Genomic DNA, 16288 nt, shown 5'->3' with positions numbered 1-16288 from the left:
TTTTTTCCCTGCCATAGAGATTTGTGGGATTTTGAACTTGAGAGAGATGATTTAAGGCATCCGGTGGAAGAAATTTCTAAGCAGTAAAGCATTCAAGAGGTGACTTGGGTGCTGTTAAACACATTCAGTTTTATAAGGGAAGCAAAGTGTAAAAGTTTGGAAAATTTGCAGCTTGACAATTCGATAGAAAAGAAAATCCCATTTTCTGAGGTGTGCCTGTGGGTGCACAGAAGTCAAGAATTCGGGTTTGGGAACCTCCGTCCAGATTTCAGAGGATGTATGGAAATGCCTGGATGTCTAGGCAGAAGTATGCTATAGGGGCAGGGCTCTCATGAAGAACCTCTGCTAGGGCAGTGTGGAAGGGAAATGTGGGGTCACAGCCCCCACACAGAGTTCCTACTGGGGCACTGCCTAGTGGAGCTGTGAGAAGAGGGTCACCCGCCAGACACCAGAAATGATAGATCCATTGACAGCTTGCACCATGTGCCTGGAAAAGCCACAAACACTCAATGCCAGCCAATGAAAGCACCTGGGAGGGAGGCTGTATTCTGCAAAGCCACAGGAGCAGAGATGCCCAAGCCATGGGAACCCACCTTTTGCATCAGCATGACCTGGATGTGAGACATAGAGACAAAGGGGATCATTTTGGAGCTTTAAGATTTGACTGCCCTACTGCATTTCAGACTTGTGTGGGGCCTGCAGCCCCTTTGTTTTGGCCGATTTATCCCATTTGGAACAGCTATATTTACCCAACGCTTGTACCTAGGAAGTAACTAACTTGCTTTTAATTTTACAGGCTCACAGGTGGAAGGGACTTGCCTTGTTTCAGATGACACTTTGGACTATGGACTTTTGAGTTAATGCTGAAATGAGTTAAGAATTTGGGGGACTGTTAGGAAGGCATGATTGGTTTTGAAATGTGAGGACATGAGATTTGGGAGAGGTAAGGGGTGGAATGATATAGTTTGGCTGTGTGCCCACCCAAATCTCATCTTGAATTGTAGCTCCCATAATTCCCATTGTTGTGGGAGGAATCTTGTGGGAGATAATTGAATCATGGTGGTGGTTTCCCCCATACTGTTCTCATGGTAGTTAATCATCATGATCTGATGGTTTTTGATCTGATGGTCAATTCTTGATTTCTGTGTGCCCACAGGCTCAACACCATGTGGAAGCTGCCAAAGCTTGAGGCTTGCACCCTCTGAAACCCCAGCCTGAGCTCTACATTGGCACCTTTCAGTCACACTTGAGCAGCTGGGACACAGGGCACCAAGTACCTAGGCTGCATGCCTCAGAAAATGGGATTTTCTTTTCTATCAAGTTGTCAAGCTGCAAAGATCACCAGATATGATGGTTTTTTAAGGAGAAACCCCTTTCACTTGGCACTCACTCTTTGCCTGCTGCCATCCATGTAAGATGTGACTTGCTCCTCCTTGCCTTCTGCCATGATTGTGAGGCTTCCCCAGACACATGGAATTTAAGTCCAATTAAACCTCTTTCTTTTGTAAATTGCCCAGTCTCAGGTATGTCTTTATCAGCAGCATGAAAATGGACTAATACAGGGGGCATGTTATATTTGGACATGATGGAAGTTCAGTATGGTTGGAATACAGACCAAGGTGGGAGTGATGAGAGAGGATTTATTCAGAGTAAAAGCTACAGTGCTTTAACAAAAGATAGTGGCTTAAAGGATGTAAAAGCTTACCTCTCTCTCATAGAACAGTTCTAATGTGGGTGACCCAGGCTGTCAGGGTAGGACTGCCCTGTGTGGTGGTCCAGTTAAACTTCTTTCTTTTGCAAATTGGCCAGTCTTGGGTATGTCTTTATCAGCAGCATGAAAATTGACTGTGGTGGGGTGGTCCAGGGACTCAGGTTTCTTGCCTGTATTACTTCCTCATCTCCTAGGGTATGGCCCTAAACTGCCCGATCCAGGGAATCTCCAGTTCCCATCCTCCTCAGGGAAGAGGATAAGAAACTAGAGAAATATGTATCTGGTGTATGAAGGCCCCCCATGAATGTGGCACCAACACACTTCATGTTTGCTGATTTTCAATGAGCAAGAATTTAGTCATTAGCCACAGCTAGTGCAGGGAAGTCTAGGAAACCACTAGCTGTGTGGGCACCTAGCAAGCTCTCTTCAGGCAGGGAGAAGCTCTGAAGAACTGAGGGCAGCTTTTAGCTCAATGTATGGATAAAGGCTTCCATACTTAGAACTGGCCAAAAGCCAACATGTTTAATGATGAAGTCAGCTTCTCTTCATCAGAGATATTCAAGCAGAACCTGGACAGCAGCCGTGCAGATGCCTTGTAAAGTGGACTGGTAATGAAGCAGAGGACTGGACTAGAGGACCCCTGCCATGTCTAAGGCCCTTGGATTTGGCACTTGCTACATCTCTCCCTCTCAACAGTGGTGTGATATGGGTCGATTGGGCAGCCTGAGCCTGGAGACAAGATCAGTTAAGAGGCTGAGCCAAACTGTGAGGAGGTGCCAGTGAAGACAAAAAGGAAGGAATGGTTGTGAGCAATAATGGAGAGGAAGAGCCATAGTTCTTAGTGTCTGATAGGTTGTCAGGGGCAGGTTTAGGAAACCAGAAGAGATAATGATGATCCCAAGATTTCCAGCCTGCGTACCTGCAAGACATCACCAAGCCTCTAGCAGAGAGAGATGAGGCCTATGGCATGTTGATCAGGCAGCTGAAAATGTGAGTAGGGAACAGGTGAAGAGGTCCAGGCTGGGGGATTTAGACTTGAGAATTGTCCAAATACATATGATTTTTTTTTTTTTTTTAGATGGAGTTTTGCTCTGTTGCCCAGGCTGGAGTGCAGTGGCACGATCTCGGCTCACTGCAACCTCCGACTCCCGGGTTTAAGCAATTCTCCTGTCTCAGCCTCTCCAGTAGCTGGGATTACAGGTGCCCACCACCAGGCCTGGCTAATTTTTGTATTTTTAGTAGAGACGGGGTTTCACCATGTTGGCCAGGCTGGTCTCAAACTCCTGACCTCAAGCGATCTGCCCGCCTCGGTCTCCCAAAGTGGTGGGATTACAGGCGTGAGCCACCGCACCCGGCCCATATGAATTTTAAAAACAGGAATTGGTAAGATCACCAAGAAAAAAAGTAAGGAGCAGAAATGGTTAATCTGGGATTTACAGGCTCCTGTAGGGTCCATGAATGCCCATTGTGTGCTTGTGTTTGTGTGTGTCTGTGTGTGAGTGTGTTTTCATCAGATTCTCACAAGGACCTGGGACTTAGAAGAATCACAGCTGTAGGAAAAGAATGTTCCTTCAGGGAGAAGAGAACTTGGGGGAAACTATTATTCACAGGTGCCTAAGGGAGCAATCACTCCAGATAAGAATCGGGAAATGGTCATTGGATTGGCCAACTGGAGACCTTTAAGAAAGCCACCTCCGTCCCTGGGAGAGGGTGCAATTCAGATCCCAAACTGAGGTGAGAACCGGGCCAGGAGTGTGGGCCGCCCTCCCAACAAATCTGTTTATGAGAGGAAGTGATGGACCAGATGCTCAAGGGGTAGAGACTAGATTTTGCCTTACGGAGGACAAGTTAGTCCCTGAAGAGAAGCCGCGGAGAGGGACGCAGAAGCACACTGGCGCGCAAGGGTCTCGGGGAAAGTGGGCTTGCGAAGAGGTGCCGGGGCGTTCGCGGGAGGTGCAGGGAGGCCGCTAGGATTCCGCCAGGAGAAGCGAGAGTGCGCGAAGAAGCTTCACACAAACGGCCTTGACCTCCCCTGCCCAGAGTTGGGGTCTGAGGTGCACTCGAGGTCTGATCCTCCCGGAGGTGTTTGAACCGCTGGCGTGCGATGCGAGATGGGGGCGAAAGCGTAAGTACCCGCGGGGCCGCGGCCAGGCCCGGGACCCTGGCTATCCCGCGCGCAGGAGCAGCTCCCCCTGGAAGCTGGGCCCGTGCGCTGATTGGACGGCGCAGCGTCGCGCGCGTCAGTTGCCCGCCGCTGCGTGGCCGAGGAGTAGCTTGGGCGTTCGTGGGGCCCCCACACCAGTTCCTCAGTGCCTCCGCCCGTGATGTGATTAGCCGAGACCTGTGCCTTTAAGGAGTGCCCCCTTCCTCGGCCCTTCCCCCTCCAATTACAGCACTAATTTCAGTAATGGAGCATTAATAGAGTAATGGGCGAGTGAGGCTGGCCTGAAGGAACTGTGGAGCTCAGCACAAATTGAGTAAATAAACCATGTATTAGATTTCTAAACAATACTTTTAGTCTAGTCTCCAGGGAAAGAGAGTCTTCAAGACTTACTTAAGTCATCCCTGCAAAGTGTATGTAAAAGAAGCCTCCTTTCAGAGCTTGGTTGTGTGTAGAAGCAAGAAATCTCCCTCTCTCATCCCAGGGATGGGAGAGGTAAGATAGCTGCTGTTCCCACATTTTCTCTTTCTTGTTATTTTCCAATTTTTTTTTCTTACTTTGACAGATGTATGGGAGGCGAGAATCTCCAAGGATGCTTCCCTCTTGGGGACCCTGGCAGGGGTGGTGGAGGCGGACGTCTCCCAGGGAAAGGTAGCTTGCGCAGATATTGATGATGTATAGGAAGTGGGGGCAGGGGCCAGAAAGGGGAGAAACCTGGGGAGAAAGAGGGAAAATTATTAGCAGATGACCTTATTATGGAGAATGAGGCTGTTGCCTCTACTACTTGGCAATGTGTTATAGGGATGACTTTAAGAAGACTAAAGAATAATAACGTGTTACAATAAGAAGGACTGCATCTGTGTTGCTTTAATGGGTAATGGAAAGAAGGAAGGTCTGGGTGTCAGAAGATCAAGGAGATGGTCTCAGATCTCTTACTAGCTGTAGGACCTTGGACAAACAATCTTACCTTCCTGTGCCTCAGTTTCCTTATCTGTAAAAAGGGAAGAGTGGTATCTTTCTGCCTGCTCCCCAGGGTCATTAGGAGGGATAGAGGAGAGTGTGTGTTAGTTGCTGGACAGGTGTGTCCTCTGTGCTTCTGATGTCCATGCAGCCCAGCTTCAGCCTCTGAGGGCAGGGAGGAGGTGATTCTGGGCTATAAGGTTTGGGCAAAGGTAGGAAATCCCTGAAATATTAGTTTAGAGTCATGAGACGTTAACACATTCTTCACCTGCTCTGTGTTCATGATGGTGACACTCTGAAGCTGTGAAATAGGATTTGAATATTGTTGCTAAAATATGTCCTGACTTAGTTTGCTCCTGTTGCCTAAGCAAGCCCTGAATGTAGGCTGAGGGCTGTGACTTGAAGTACCTGAGAAGGGCTCCCCGTCTTCCACAAAGGCCCTGATGACTCCAGAAAGGCTGATTTATAGTGCGATATTTGTCGTGGCTGTGAAGACTCTTTAGGTAAGGCATTGATAGCCAATAGCTGTTTCTGCTAAATCTTCTAAACGTTCTGGGTGTCCCACTTGCTAGAGAGCAGCCACTGAAGGAAAGTTCCTCATGAACCTTTGGTCTGCATGCAGTGGGGCAGGGAAGCAAAAGACAATAGGAAGGAAGCAAGTGAGTTCTGGTATGTTCTCCATCTTAGAGGTTAAGAGCTTGGGTTCTGGACACAAAGTTAGGTTTTAATCCTGCCCTGCCCTGCCACTACCTGGCTCTGTGACTACTATAGCTTGGATATTCAACCATTCAACTCTCACATTGAGATTTGATCCCCAGTGTTGGAGATGGGGCCTGATGGGAGATGTTTGGGTTACGGAGATAGACTTCTTATAAATAGACTAGTGCTCTCTTTTGGGGGTGGGGAATGGTGAGTGAATTCTCAGTCCATTAGTTCCCTTGAGAGCTGGTTGTTAAAAGGAGCCTGGTACCTTCCCACTCTGTTTCTTGCTTCCTCTTTCACCGTGTGATCTCTGCACACCCTGGCTCCCCTTCACCTTGTGTCATGAGTGGAAGCAGCCAGAAGCCCTCACCAGAAGCAGATGCTGGTGTCATGCTTCTCATACAGCCTGTAGAACCATCAGCCAAATAAATTTCTTTCCTTGTAAATCACCCAGCAACAGGTATTCCTTTGTAGCAATACTAAACGGACTAAGATAGTGACCCTGGGTGAATTTCATCTCACCCCTGGGCAGCAGTTTCCTACATGCTGGTGTGTGTGATGCCTGTTTTAAAGGGCTATGGTGAGGATTCAGTGACAAATACAGGACTTAACATATCACACAAGTTACTGTCATTTTATGCCTGTCTTTGAGCTTTTAATGGCAGTTATGTTTTTTCTTCCTTCTAACCCTAGTAGATATACAAATAGAGACAAGAGAAGAAAGAAGGAAGGAGTATCTATCTGATTGATGGGGGAAGAGTCTGGATTTCTAGCAAGTCTCATCACCTTTAGTGGCCTAAGAGCTGAGTTCCCACTTGGTGAGGCCCAGTGTTCTTACCTGGACTTTTTTAAATTAATTTTTTAATTGATTCATATTCGGTGTACATATTTTCAGGGTATGTGTGATGATTTGATATATTCATATGTAATCAAAGCAGGATAATTGAGGTATCTATCATCTTAAATATTTATCTTTACACTAGGAACATTGAATTATTCTCTACTAGTTATTTTGAAATGGACAATTAATGTTAACTATAGTCACCCTACTGATCTATCAAAAATATTAGCAAAGTACCTTTTATTTATCTTTTTTAAGAAATAGAGTCTTGCTATTTTGCCCAGGTTGGCCTCAAACTCCTGGGCTCAAGCAGTTTTCCCACCTCAGCCTCCTGAGTAGCTGGGATTACAGGTGTGAGCCACCACACCTCTTACCTGGCTTTGTGAGAGTAGTATTTGGTATAGAAACTGTGGATAAAATAGGATTCTCTCTCTCCGCGCACTCCGTGGCCTCTCTGTATTTCTTTCCAAGATGTTCATTTGAACTGATATTCATCTTGTCAACATTCCTCAACTAGAGTGACAGATTCTTTCTGACCTGGGGCCCAGGTATGGATCAGGGAACCCAAAGTGACATGCAAGCCCGAGATACACTGTACCCTGACGGCTGCCGGGTTCTGACCACTTCCAGGGCATCAGTGTAGGGATGGAGGAACTGGCCTTGTCTGACAGGCCACACCAGGGAATTCAGCCTCAGGGACTTCAGGACATCTTAAACATATAAGGCACATGGAAGGGGGAAAAGGCTGGAAAAACAGGGTAAAGGTGAACATTAAAAAATAAACAAACAAACAAACAAACAAAAATCAGGGGGAGAAGAGATTGGAGTCTAAACTTTTACTGGCATCTTGACCTTGTTTCTAGTCTTGTCGTTATGAACTGACCTCAGAAGAGTCACCTCACCTTTCTGAGTCTGTTTTCTCCCAGCACAGTTAATCATCTGAATCTTTTACATCAAACAATCCATGCTTTGCACACATGAAGATTTGGCTTTTAGCACAAAGGAGAAGTGAATTTGAGTCTTGAGTCTGATAAAGACCTCACATGCCTCAGAGGTTCTGCCTCTGACCTGGTCCTGGGGACCCCTGATCCTTCCTGTGGTTCCTTGTCAGCTGCAAGCATAGACTCAAGTTACTAGAGGGTGGATATCACACCATTTCCCTCTTAGTGGCTGGCTTAGGTGGGCCTCCCAGCATGCTGGTGTCTCAGATTCTTAGGCATAAAAATAATCATGACCCTGGGAGAAGATACTTTGCTACATACATTTCTTTAGGAAGATAAAAATCCAAATCTGCATGTGATTTTCATCCTTTATAAAACAGTACAACCTTAAAGTACTTGCTCTAATTGGGTTCCTACTGAGTAACAAACCCTAGAAAATAGCAAATGTATACAATAAATCACAATACATCTCATATAGCAACTACGAAGTTTTAGTATTTTGCCCAAATTCACCTTACTAGGATAGAAAGGTCTGATTCACCCAACCTGAAAACTGAAAAAGCGTTCTTCTGGAGATACTCTATATTCAAACTCTAAAGTATCTGTCCCTTGAGGAGAGAAGGAAAACACATTTCTAGTCATGCCCTCTGGCTGTCAGTCTGAAATCCTAATCACACCTGGCCTTAGAGAAACTTTGGTAGACATTTGATAACTGTTGACTTGAGTGAAATCTAAAACTCACTGACAAGCAAGACAAAGGCCTTCTAGGTAATGCTTATATTAATGGGCCAAATGAAGAAAGGACCACTCTTTGGGCCTGTGGCCCGTGGGGTGATTTGAGGTGGTTGCCCAGGCACTTTGAAACATTGTTTGAAAACCCTATGGCCTGGAGTGTCTGAGGCCTGCTCCAATACTAATATGCATCCAGTTCTATGAGAATGGAACTAAATGACCTTGGAAGAGCTGTGTATTCCAGGAGAATTGTGTTGTAGTGGGCCACCGAGCATGCCTCCAAAGCTGCCAGGCCAAGACCCCAGAGACACTTGTGGTTTCATTGCCAACTGGCTCAGGGAATCAGCTCAGACTCCTCCCTCAACTCTCTTTCTTGTTGGTCTCTTCTTCCAGCTGATGGTTCCGGTTTTATTCTGTGGCCCCACACCTGGTCCTGCCCAGCCCTTCAGGGAGGGCTCTTAGTTGGATAAGATGCTGGCTGTGTGGCCTCCATGTAGTTCTTGGTCATTGACCCTCAGCTTTCTGTATATGCTCAATATGCTTCCCAGTGCAATTCCACACACCTCCTCACCCTCATACCCCCAGCCTTCTATAGAGAGCTTGGGAAGTCTCTGCCATAGGATTGTGGACAGAACTTCAAAATTAAAAAAGAGATTGAATTTGATACCTAAAAGCAGTAGGATTTTGTCATATTCTTAAGTGATGACTAAAACTCAATCTTGGTTGACTCTACACAAAGAGAATATAGAGTGGAGATTAAAAATCTGTGCCATACACTCAGATGGCCAAGGCTTATTTCCTGACTCAGCCACTTACTCACTCTGTGGCCATGAGCAGGCTGTTTCTCCTCTCTGAGCTTCAGTTTTTCATCTCAAAACGGGAAATACTAATTCCTACCTTACTGAGTTCTCCTGAGTGTTTGTGAGAGGAAGCAAGCCTAGTGCCTGCCCTATAGAAGAAATTTCGTGAATGTTCCTTTTCTTCCCTTTGTTAGACCAACATCAAGAGATGGTCTCCATACTTAGTTTTTGAGGATCCATTGTTGAGGAAACAGTAATAACTTTCTTCATTGCCATTAAGCATATTGAGCATAGGAGGCCTGATGAATACAGGAGCCAGAAGTTTGAAATAATTGATTAGGTTTATTTTAACTTTGTAGAGGTTTTCAGATTTCAGTGACTTAACTGGCTTAAGGTGTCAAGTGTTGGGCCTCCTCCCTTATGATAAAAGCCCCAGAGTTTTGTCCATGGGACCATGTAATACCACAACAGATGTATTATCATGAGGCTGCACTTAGCATCCTGATTGGCACTGCCTTTAAAACAAAACAACTTCTTAATAGGAGAAATTTTAAGCATTGACAATAGTCGAGTAACAGTGTGATGAACTCCACGTAGCCATCATGGGGACAATCTGGTTTCATCCATATTCTTACCCACTTGCCCCCAACACCCAAATATTTTAAAGCAAATCTCGGACTTCATATTATTATATAAATATTTCCATATGTAGTTGTAAAATAGGACTGTTTTTCAAACATAACCACAGTACATTTTCACCTCTAAAATTATTATAGTAATTCCTTAATGTCTAGTGAATTCTTCTCCTTTTCCCTCTCTCTCACTTTCTACTTTGCATATATAGTTTGTTCAAGTTGGAAGCCAAGTAACGTTCATACATAGTATTATAATTGCTTGGTTTTTCACATGGACTGCTTTTTTTCTTATATTAAAAAAAGACTATTTTTTAGAAGAGTTTTAGGGTCACAGCAAAGTTGAGCAGGAAGTACAGAGAGTTTCCATATACTCCCCTGCCCCCGCATATGCACAGCCTCCCCATCTATCAACATCTCACACTAGAGTGGAACATTTGTTGCAGTCCATGATCCTATATTGGGACATCATCATTATCCAAAGTCCATAGTTTACATTAGAGTTCACTTTTGGTGCTGTTCATTCTATGGGTTTGGGCAAGTATTTGCTTAACATGGATCTACCATTCTAGTATTACACAGAGTAGTTTCCCTGTCCTAAAAATATGCTGTGCTGTGCCTAGTCATCCTTCTCTCCCCCCACATAATCTCTGACAGCCACTGATCATTTTACTCTCTCCATAGTTTTACCTTTCCCAAATGTCATAGAGTTGGAATTATATAGTGTGTAGCCTTTTCAGATTGGTGTCTTTCACTTAGTAATGTGCACTTAAGGCTCCTCCATGTCTTTACATGGCTTGATAGCTCATTACTTTTTAGCAGTGAGTAATATTCCATTGTATGAGTGTACTAGAGTTTAATCCTTCACCTATTAAAGGACATCTTGGTTGTTTCCAAGTTTTGGTAATTATAAATAAAGCTTCTATAAACATCCATGTGCACGTTTTTGTGTGGACATATATTTTCAACTCATTTGGGTAAACGCCAAGAAATGTGATTGCTGGATTGTATGGTAAAAGTATGTTTAGTTTTATAAGAACCCACCAAACTGTCTTCCAAAGTGCCTGTGCATTTTACATTTTCACCTGCAGTGAACGAGAGTCCCTGCTGTTCTGTGTCCTTATCAGCATTTGGTGTTTTCAGTATGAATTGCTTTGTAACTTATAGGTTTCTTTTTCATCTCACTCTTTTTACCTTTCAGTTTCTTTGTTGAAGAAAGCAATGATTTGTCCTTTAGCGTTTCCCAGAGACTAGGGTTTGCTTATTGTATCCCTATGATGTCATTTAGCATGTTTTTATGTCTTTGGATTGCCTGAAAATCAGCATTTAGATCTAGAGCTTGATCAGATTAAAATATGATATTTTGGGCAAGACCATTTCATAGATGGTGGTGTGCACTCTCATCAGGCGGCACTAAATGATTGTCTCTGTTTTTATGCTATTAGTAGCCATTGATCATTGATGCTTAGATATATTAATTTATTTGGATTATGAAATAGTGATATTATATCATCATTTCTTCATTCTTTAGCTGGAAACTGTATAAAAACAAACCTCCCCTCATCAACTATTTGGTTACCCTGAAGTATAGGGTCATACTGATAAGGTGAGATAAATGTTTTATTCTTTCTTTTTTACTTACCAGTGTTAAAAATAATGAATTAGTCTCCTAGAACATATTTGGCATGTTTCAGTCCATTGCAGCAGTTATCATTCCAATCGATGTTCAGATTGCCCCATCTTTGGCCAGTGGGAACCTCTTCAAGACAGCTCCTGAGTCCTTTTGACATGACCCTAGTAGACTCTGCTAACTTCCTTACTATCTGGTATGTCAAGAAGCTCTAGGTTTATCCTGTATGTTTCCTGTCCTAGATCTTGAAGCAGTTTTTTTCCAAGGTTGCTTGTAGTGGGTGACTGCTGCTCTTTGCATCATGTTCTTTAATGTTGATAAAAATGCAAGCTTGGACTATTAGTTAAGCATAGAATTGTATTCATGTTGTAGATGTTTTATACCTGAGGCAGCCTAGGGCATCTTGAAACTCTGAGGGGCATTCCCTATCTTGGCCATATTCAGGAGCTTCTGTAAAGACTATTGCTTATTGGCCGGGTGCAGTGGCTCACACCTGTAATCCCAGCACTTTGGGAGGCTGAGGTGGGCGGATCACAACGTCAGGAGATCGAGACCATCCTGGCTAACACGGTGAAATCCCATGTCTACTAAAAATACAAAACAATTAGCTAGGCGTGGTGGTGGGCACCTGCAGTCCCAGCTACTCAGGAGGCTGAGGCAGGAGAATGGCGTGAACCTGGGAGGCAGAGCTTGCAGTGAGCCAAGATTGCACCACTGCACTCCAGCCTGGGCGACAGAGCGACACTCTGCCTCAAAAAAAAAGAAAAAAAAAAAGACTATTGCTTATTATTTCTTATGAACTAACAGTCAGCTCAGTCTCCTTTTATCATAATATTACAAGTATAATAACAATAACATTCATCAAATTGTAACTGTGTACCAGGTACTTTACATGCATTTTTAAATCTTCCCAACAACCCCATGAGGTAAGTATTATTATTAGTCCTCCCTCTTTACAGATGAAGAAACTAAGAGATTAAACAGCATACTCAAGATTACAGAGGGAGAGAATTGGTAGTGCTGGGGTTTAAGCTGAGTAGAAATAAGTATGGCAATCTACTCTCAGCAGCAAAACAGGCTTGGCCTGGAAGATGTGCCTATAGGAAAAGCTGTTTTTCCTTGTGGTTGAGGAGATTTCAAATGGAAGATGTGTATTTAAGACATGGTAGCAGTGGAGAGAGAAAGACCATAATTCCAGAAGCTGATAAATTGTTACAGCATCTTTCTAAATCCTCCGTGGAAGGTTGGCCTAGCTAGTTCTTTGGTCCAGGAACCTTCCTGGCCTTGACTCTGAGCTTGTTGCAGGCCTCTAAAGTGGGGGAAAGGCTAGCAAAGGAGAAAGTGGGCATATGGGAAGAGATTACACCAGGTTTCCTCCAGCAGATGGGTCATGTTCTAATTTATTGATGGTTGCTGTCCCAGTGGAGCCCATAGCACTGTCAGAATCGCATTTGTTGAGCCTGGCAGAGAGACAAACCATGCCTATGTATACCCCTTAGTCTCTGAAGCCAGCACTTTTTTCTTTAACGGCCCTTTGATGTGTTACAAGATCCTAATTAGGGCATTTCAATAAATCGGTCCCTTGGGCATTGACACTTCAACACAGGCCTAATTTGCTAAGCACTGGTAGACATTAACCAGTTGTTGAAAATCTGCTGTGACATTCCTTAAAGACTCATGTGGGGATCCTAGTCCCACGTGAGGACCTGGATGCCAGATTCTGGCCTTGAGTGTATGTACCCAAAGGTTGATCTCAGATATTCCATGACTAATAATACCGCTCACAGGCCTTTAGTGGATTAAGCTATTGTTTGCCTAACACTCCAGGGTAGACAGAGATATGTAAGTGTTAAGTGGCAGCCTCATGGCTCCAAGTTTTCTGTGGTTACTGCCCAGCCTTCAGGATTAATTTGGTGCCTATCTTTTTAGAGAGTCAATCGTCCCATGCAATCCTTATTCATAACTTCCTGCTACAACTGGCGAGACACCAGGATACTCATTCGTTGTCTGCTAGGCCTGAAAGGGGGAGAAAAGGGTGTGGAGAATTGTAGAGGAAGGAAGGGAATTAGGAATGTCTTATCTTCAGAGAGTAAGGCTAGCCTTCCTCTGCATAGGATAAGAATGGCAAGATTTAGCCTCACTGGCATCCTGCAAGTCCAGCTTGGGATGGCACAGTGCAAGAAGGATGTGACACATGTAAGGATGAGACATTCCCACCTGATACGAGTGGTGCACTAGCACCTGGGCAGGTGAAATTATAATACCAAGATTTTTTTTTAGACCTTGTTCTAAAAGGCCCTGTGTCCATGACTAAATGCAGTATTTTATTTAAACTAAAAGGCCCTGCTCTCATGACTTTAAATGCAACATTTTATTTAAACTTCCTGCAGTCCTACATGGAGTAGAAATTACTATTATTTACATTTTACAAGGGATGAAATTGAGGCCAGAGAGGTGAACTCCCCGTCAACCATGCAACTAGGAAGAGGCTTAGGTAGGCTAGTGCTGAACTCCGAATTATGCACATTGAAGGAGCCATTTCCAGCCTGTCCCAGGGAGAGCAGCTGTGAGTGTGATGGCTGGACACTGGACCCTGCACAAGCCCTGAAGGATCAGTTATGAAACTCACTCATCAAAGTCTGGTGCAATAAAGTGGTTTAGGAATGAAGTTATTCCAGAGGGAAAAGCCTGGATCTGCTCTAATTTATATTTAAAAAGCAGATGATTTTCAAACTTTAATTCCTGTGAGCCAGACACTACCTGCATTTCATCTCACTGCTGATCCTGGTATACCTGTGGATCTCTTTATCATGTCTCATGCATAGGGTGCTTAGCTTCCATCTGTCTTGTTAGACATTGCTTTTGTTTCTGCCATCCTTTCTTACATACATCTCTGTTTGGTGTTGACATATGTGTCAGGCCCTGTGTTGGCTGAGAACAGTACTGAGAGCAACAGGCAGGTTTCTGCTATCGATGTGAGCCCAGGCTGGGGCCGGGTCCCAGCGTAGTGCTGTGCTTATGAGCAAGGGCTGGGTCAGATTGTCCAGGTTCAATCCTAGCTCTGCCCAGTATCAACCTCTTTGAGTCTTGGTAGTTCTGTCATCTGTAGAATGGGGAAAATAATATGACCTACTTAACTGGGAACAGCAAAGATTAAATGAGATAATTCATTTGAAAACTTGACCCAGTCTCAAGTGTAGAGTAAGCTCGAACAGATATCAACTGTTAGTGTTTTCTGACTTTCTGGGCTTACCCTCTTTTCATGACAGCCAGGGGTTCCTGGTTTACTGGCCCTGCGTCTTGAATCTGTGTTTGATTGATGATCCTCTAACAACATGGTCTTGGTGTTAAACTTGCCCAGGTTACAGTACAGGACTTTGCAGGATCTCACATTCCCCAGCTAGTCCACAACTTGGGGCAGCTGACCTGGGTACTCCTGCATCCAGACCCTGCTTGCCCATGGGCTCATCTCTTGCCCGTCTTTGTCAGGCACCACAGTTATCTCCACCTCAAATAATATATTTGCAGTTTGCCACAGGATTGGTGACATATTTTTACATTGGCTGGAATCTTCTTGCCATTTCTTTGATTTCCTCTTTTGAAATAGAAAGATCATTTTATAATTTGACAGAACTGGATGAAATGCCTATTTCACATACTCTGTCTCAGGCTCTAATGTTATTTGGCACTGTGTGAAAAATACAATGTGGGAACATGGGATGACCCATGTTCCTCTGTAGAATATTGCTCTCGCTTCTGTGTCCCCACAGGCTGTGCTCACTCTTGCCTCTATGCCTTTGTTGGCTGCTTTCCTAGCCTGGGCTGCCTTCCTGTATCAGCTGCTTTCTTTCTTCAGTGAGCATCTCAAAGTTTTATTCTGGCTGTGGAGCTGTGGCACCTTCCACCCATGCTTGATTTCTTTCCTCCCTGTATAAGTGGAGTACTTATTGCAACCTATAACCTGACACTTTTCATGCGCTTGCTCATGTTCAGATTATTCAGCAAACCTTCTAATATTTCCCAAGCCTTGTGCTAAGTATTTTTCACATATATTGCCTCTTTTAATCCTTACAATAACCCTGACAGTAGATATTATTAATTTACCTACAATGTATATGTGACAATTGAGGTTAGATTCAATAGCTTAAATAACTTATCCATTAAGAAAATGAAGTCCAGGTGTGGTGGCTCACGCTTATAATCCCAGTGCTTTGGGAGGCCAAGGCCGGAGGATCGCTTAAGACCAGGTGTTTAAGACCAGCCTGGACAACATAGCGAGTCCCCAGCTCTACAAAAATAAAAATAGAAGACAATTAGTTAAGCATGGTGGTGTGTGAATGTAGTTTCAGCTACTTGGGAGGCTGAGGTGAAAGGATCGCTTGAGCCTAGGAGTTGGCTGCAGTTAGCTGTGATCATGCCACCACATTCTAATCTGGGTGACAGAGACCCCCATCTCTAAAAAGAAAAAAAAAGATAAGCCACCAACTGGGAGAAAAAATTTGCAAATCTTATTTCTAATGTGTATCCTGAAACTATAAACAACCCTTATATCTCATCAGTAAGAAGACAGATAGTTCAACTTCAAATGGGCCAGATTTGAATAGGCATTTTTCTCAAGAAGATGTGTGCATGGCTAGTCAGAGCATGAAAATACGTTCAATATCATTAGCCATTAGGAAAATGCAAACCAAAACCACAATAAGATACTATTATACCCACTAGAATAGCTATAATTGAAAAGAGAGGCTAGGCGCAGTGGCTCATGCCTGCAATCCCAGCACTTTGGAGGCCAGGCAGGTGGATCACCTGAGGTCAGGAGTTCGAGAACAGCCTGGCCAACATGGTGAAGCCCTGGGAGTCTCTACTAAAAATACAAAAATTAGCTGGGCCTGGTGGTGGGCACCTGTAATCCCAGCTACTTAGGAGGCTGAGGCAGGAGAATTGCTTGAACCTGGGAGGTGGAGGTTGCTGTGAGCTGAGATTGCACCATTGTACTCCAGCCTGGGCAACAAGAGTGAAACTCTGTCTGAAAAAAAAGAAAAAGAAAGGAGAGATAATAACCGATTATAAAGATGTAAAACCAGAACCTTCATGCATTGCTGGTGTGAATGTAAAATGGTAGAATCATTTCGGAAAAGAGTTTGGCAGTTTCTTTTTTTTTTTTTTTTTTTTTTTTTT

The sequence above is a fragment of the Piliocolobus tephrosceles genome, chromosome 8 (assembly GCF_002776525.5).
Source record: "Piliocolobus tephrosceles isolate RC106 chromosome 8, ASM277652v3, whole genome shotgun sequence".
NCBI classification, from domain to species: Eukaryota; Metazoa; Chordata; class Mammalia; order Primates; family Cercopithecidae; genus Piliocolobus; species Piliocolobus tephrosceles.
This window is presented reverse-complemented; position numbering follows the sequence as displayed.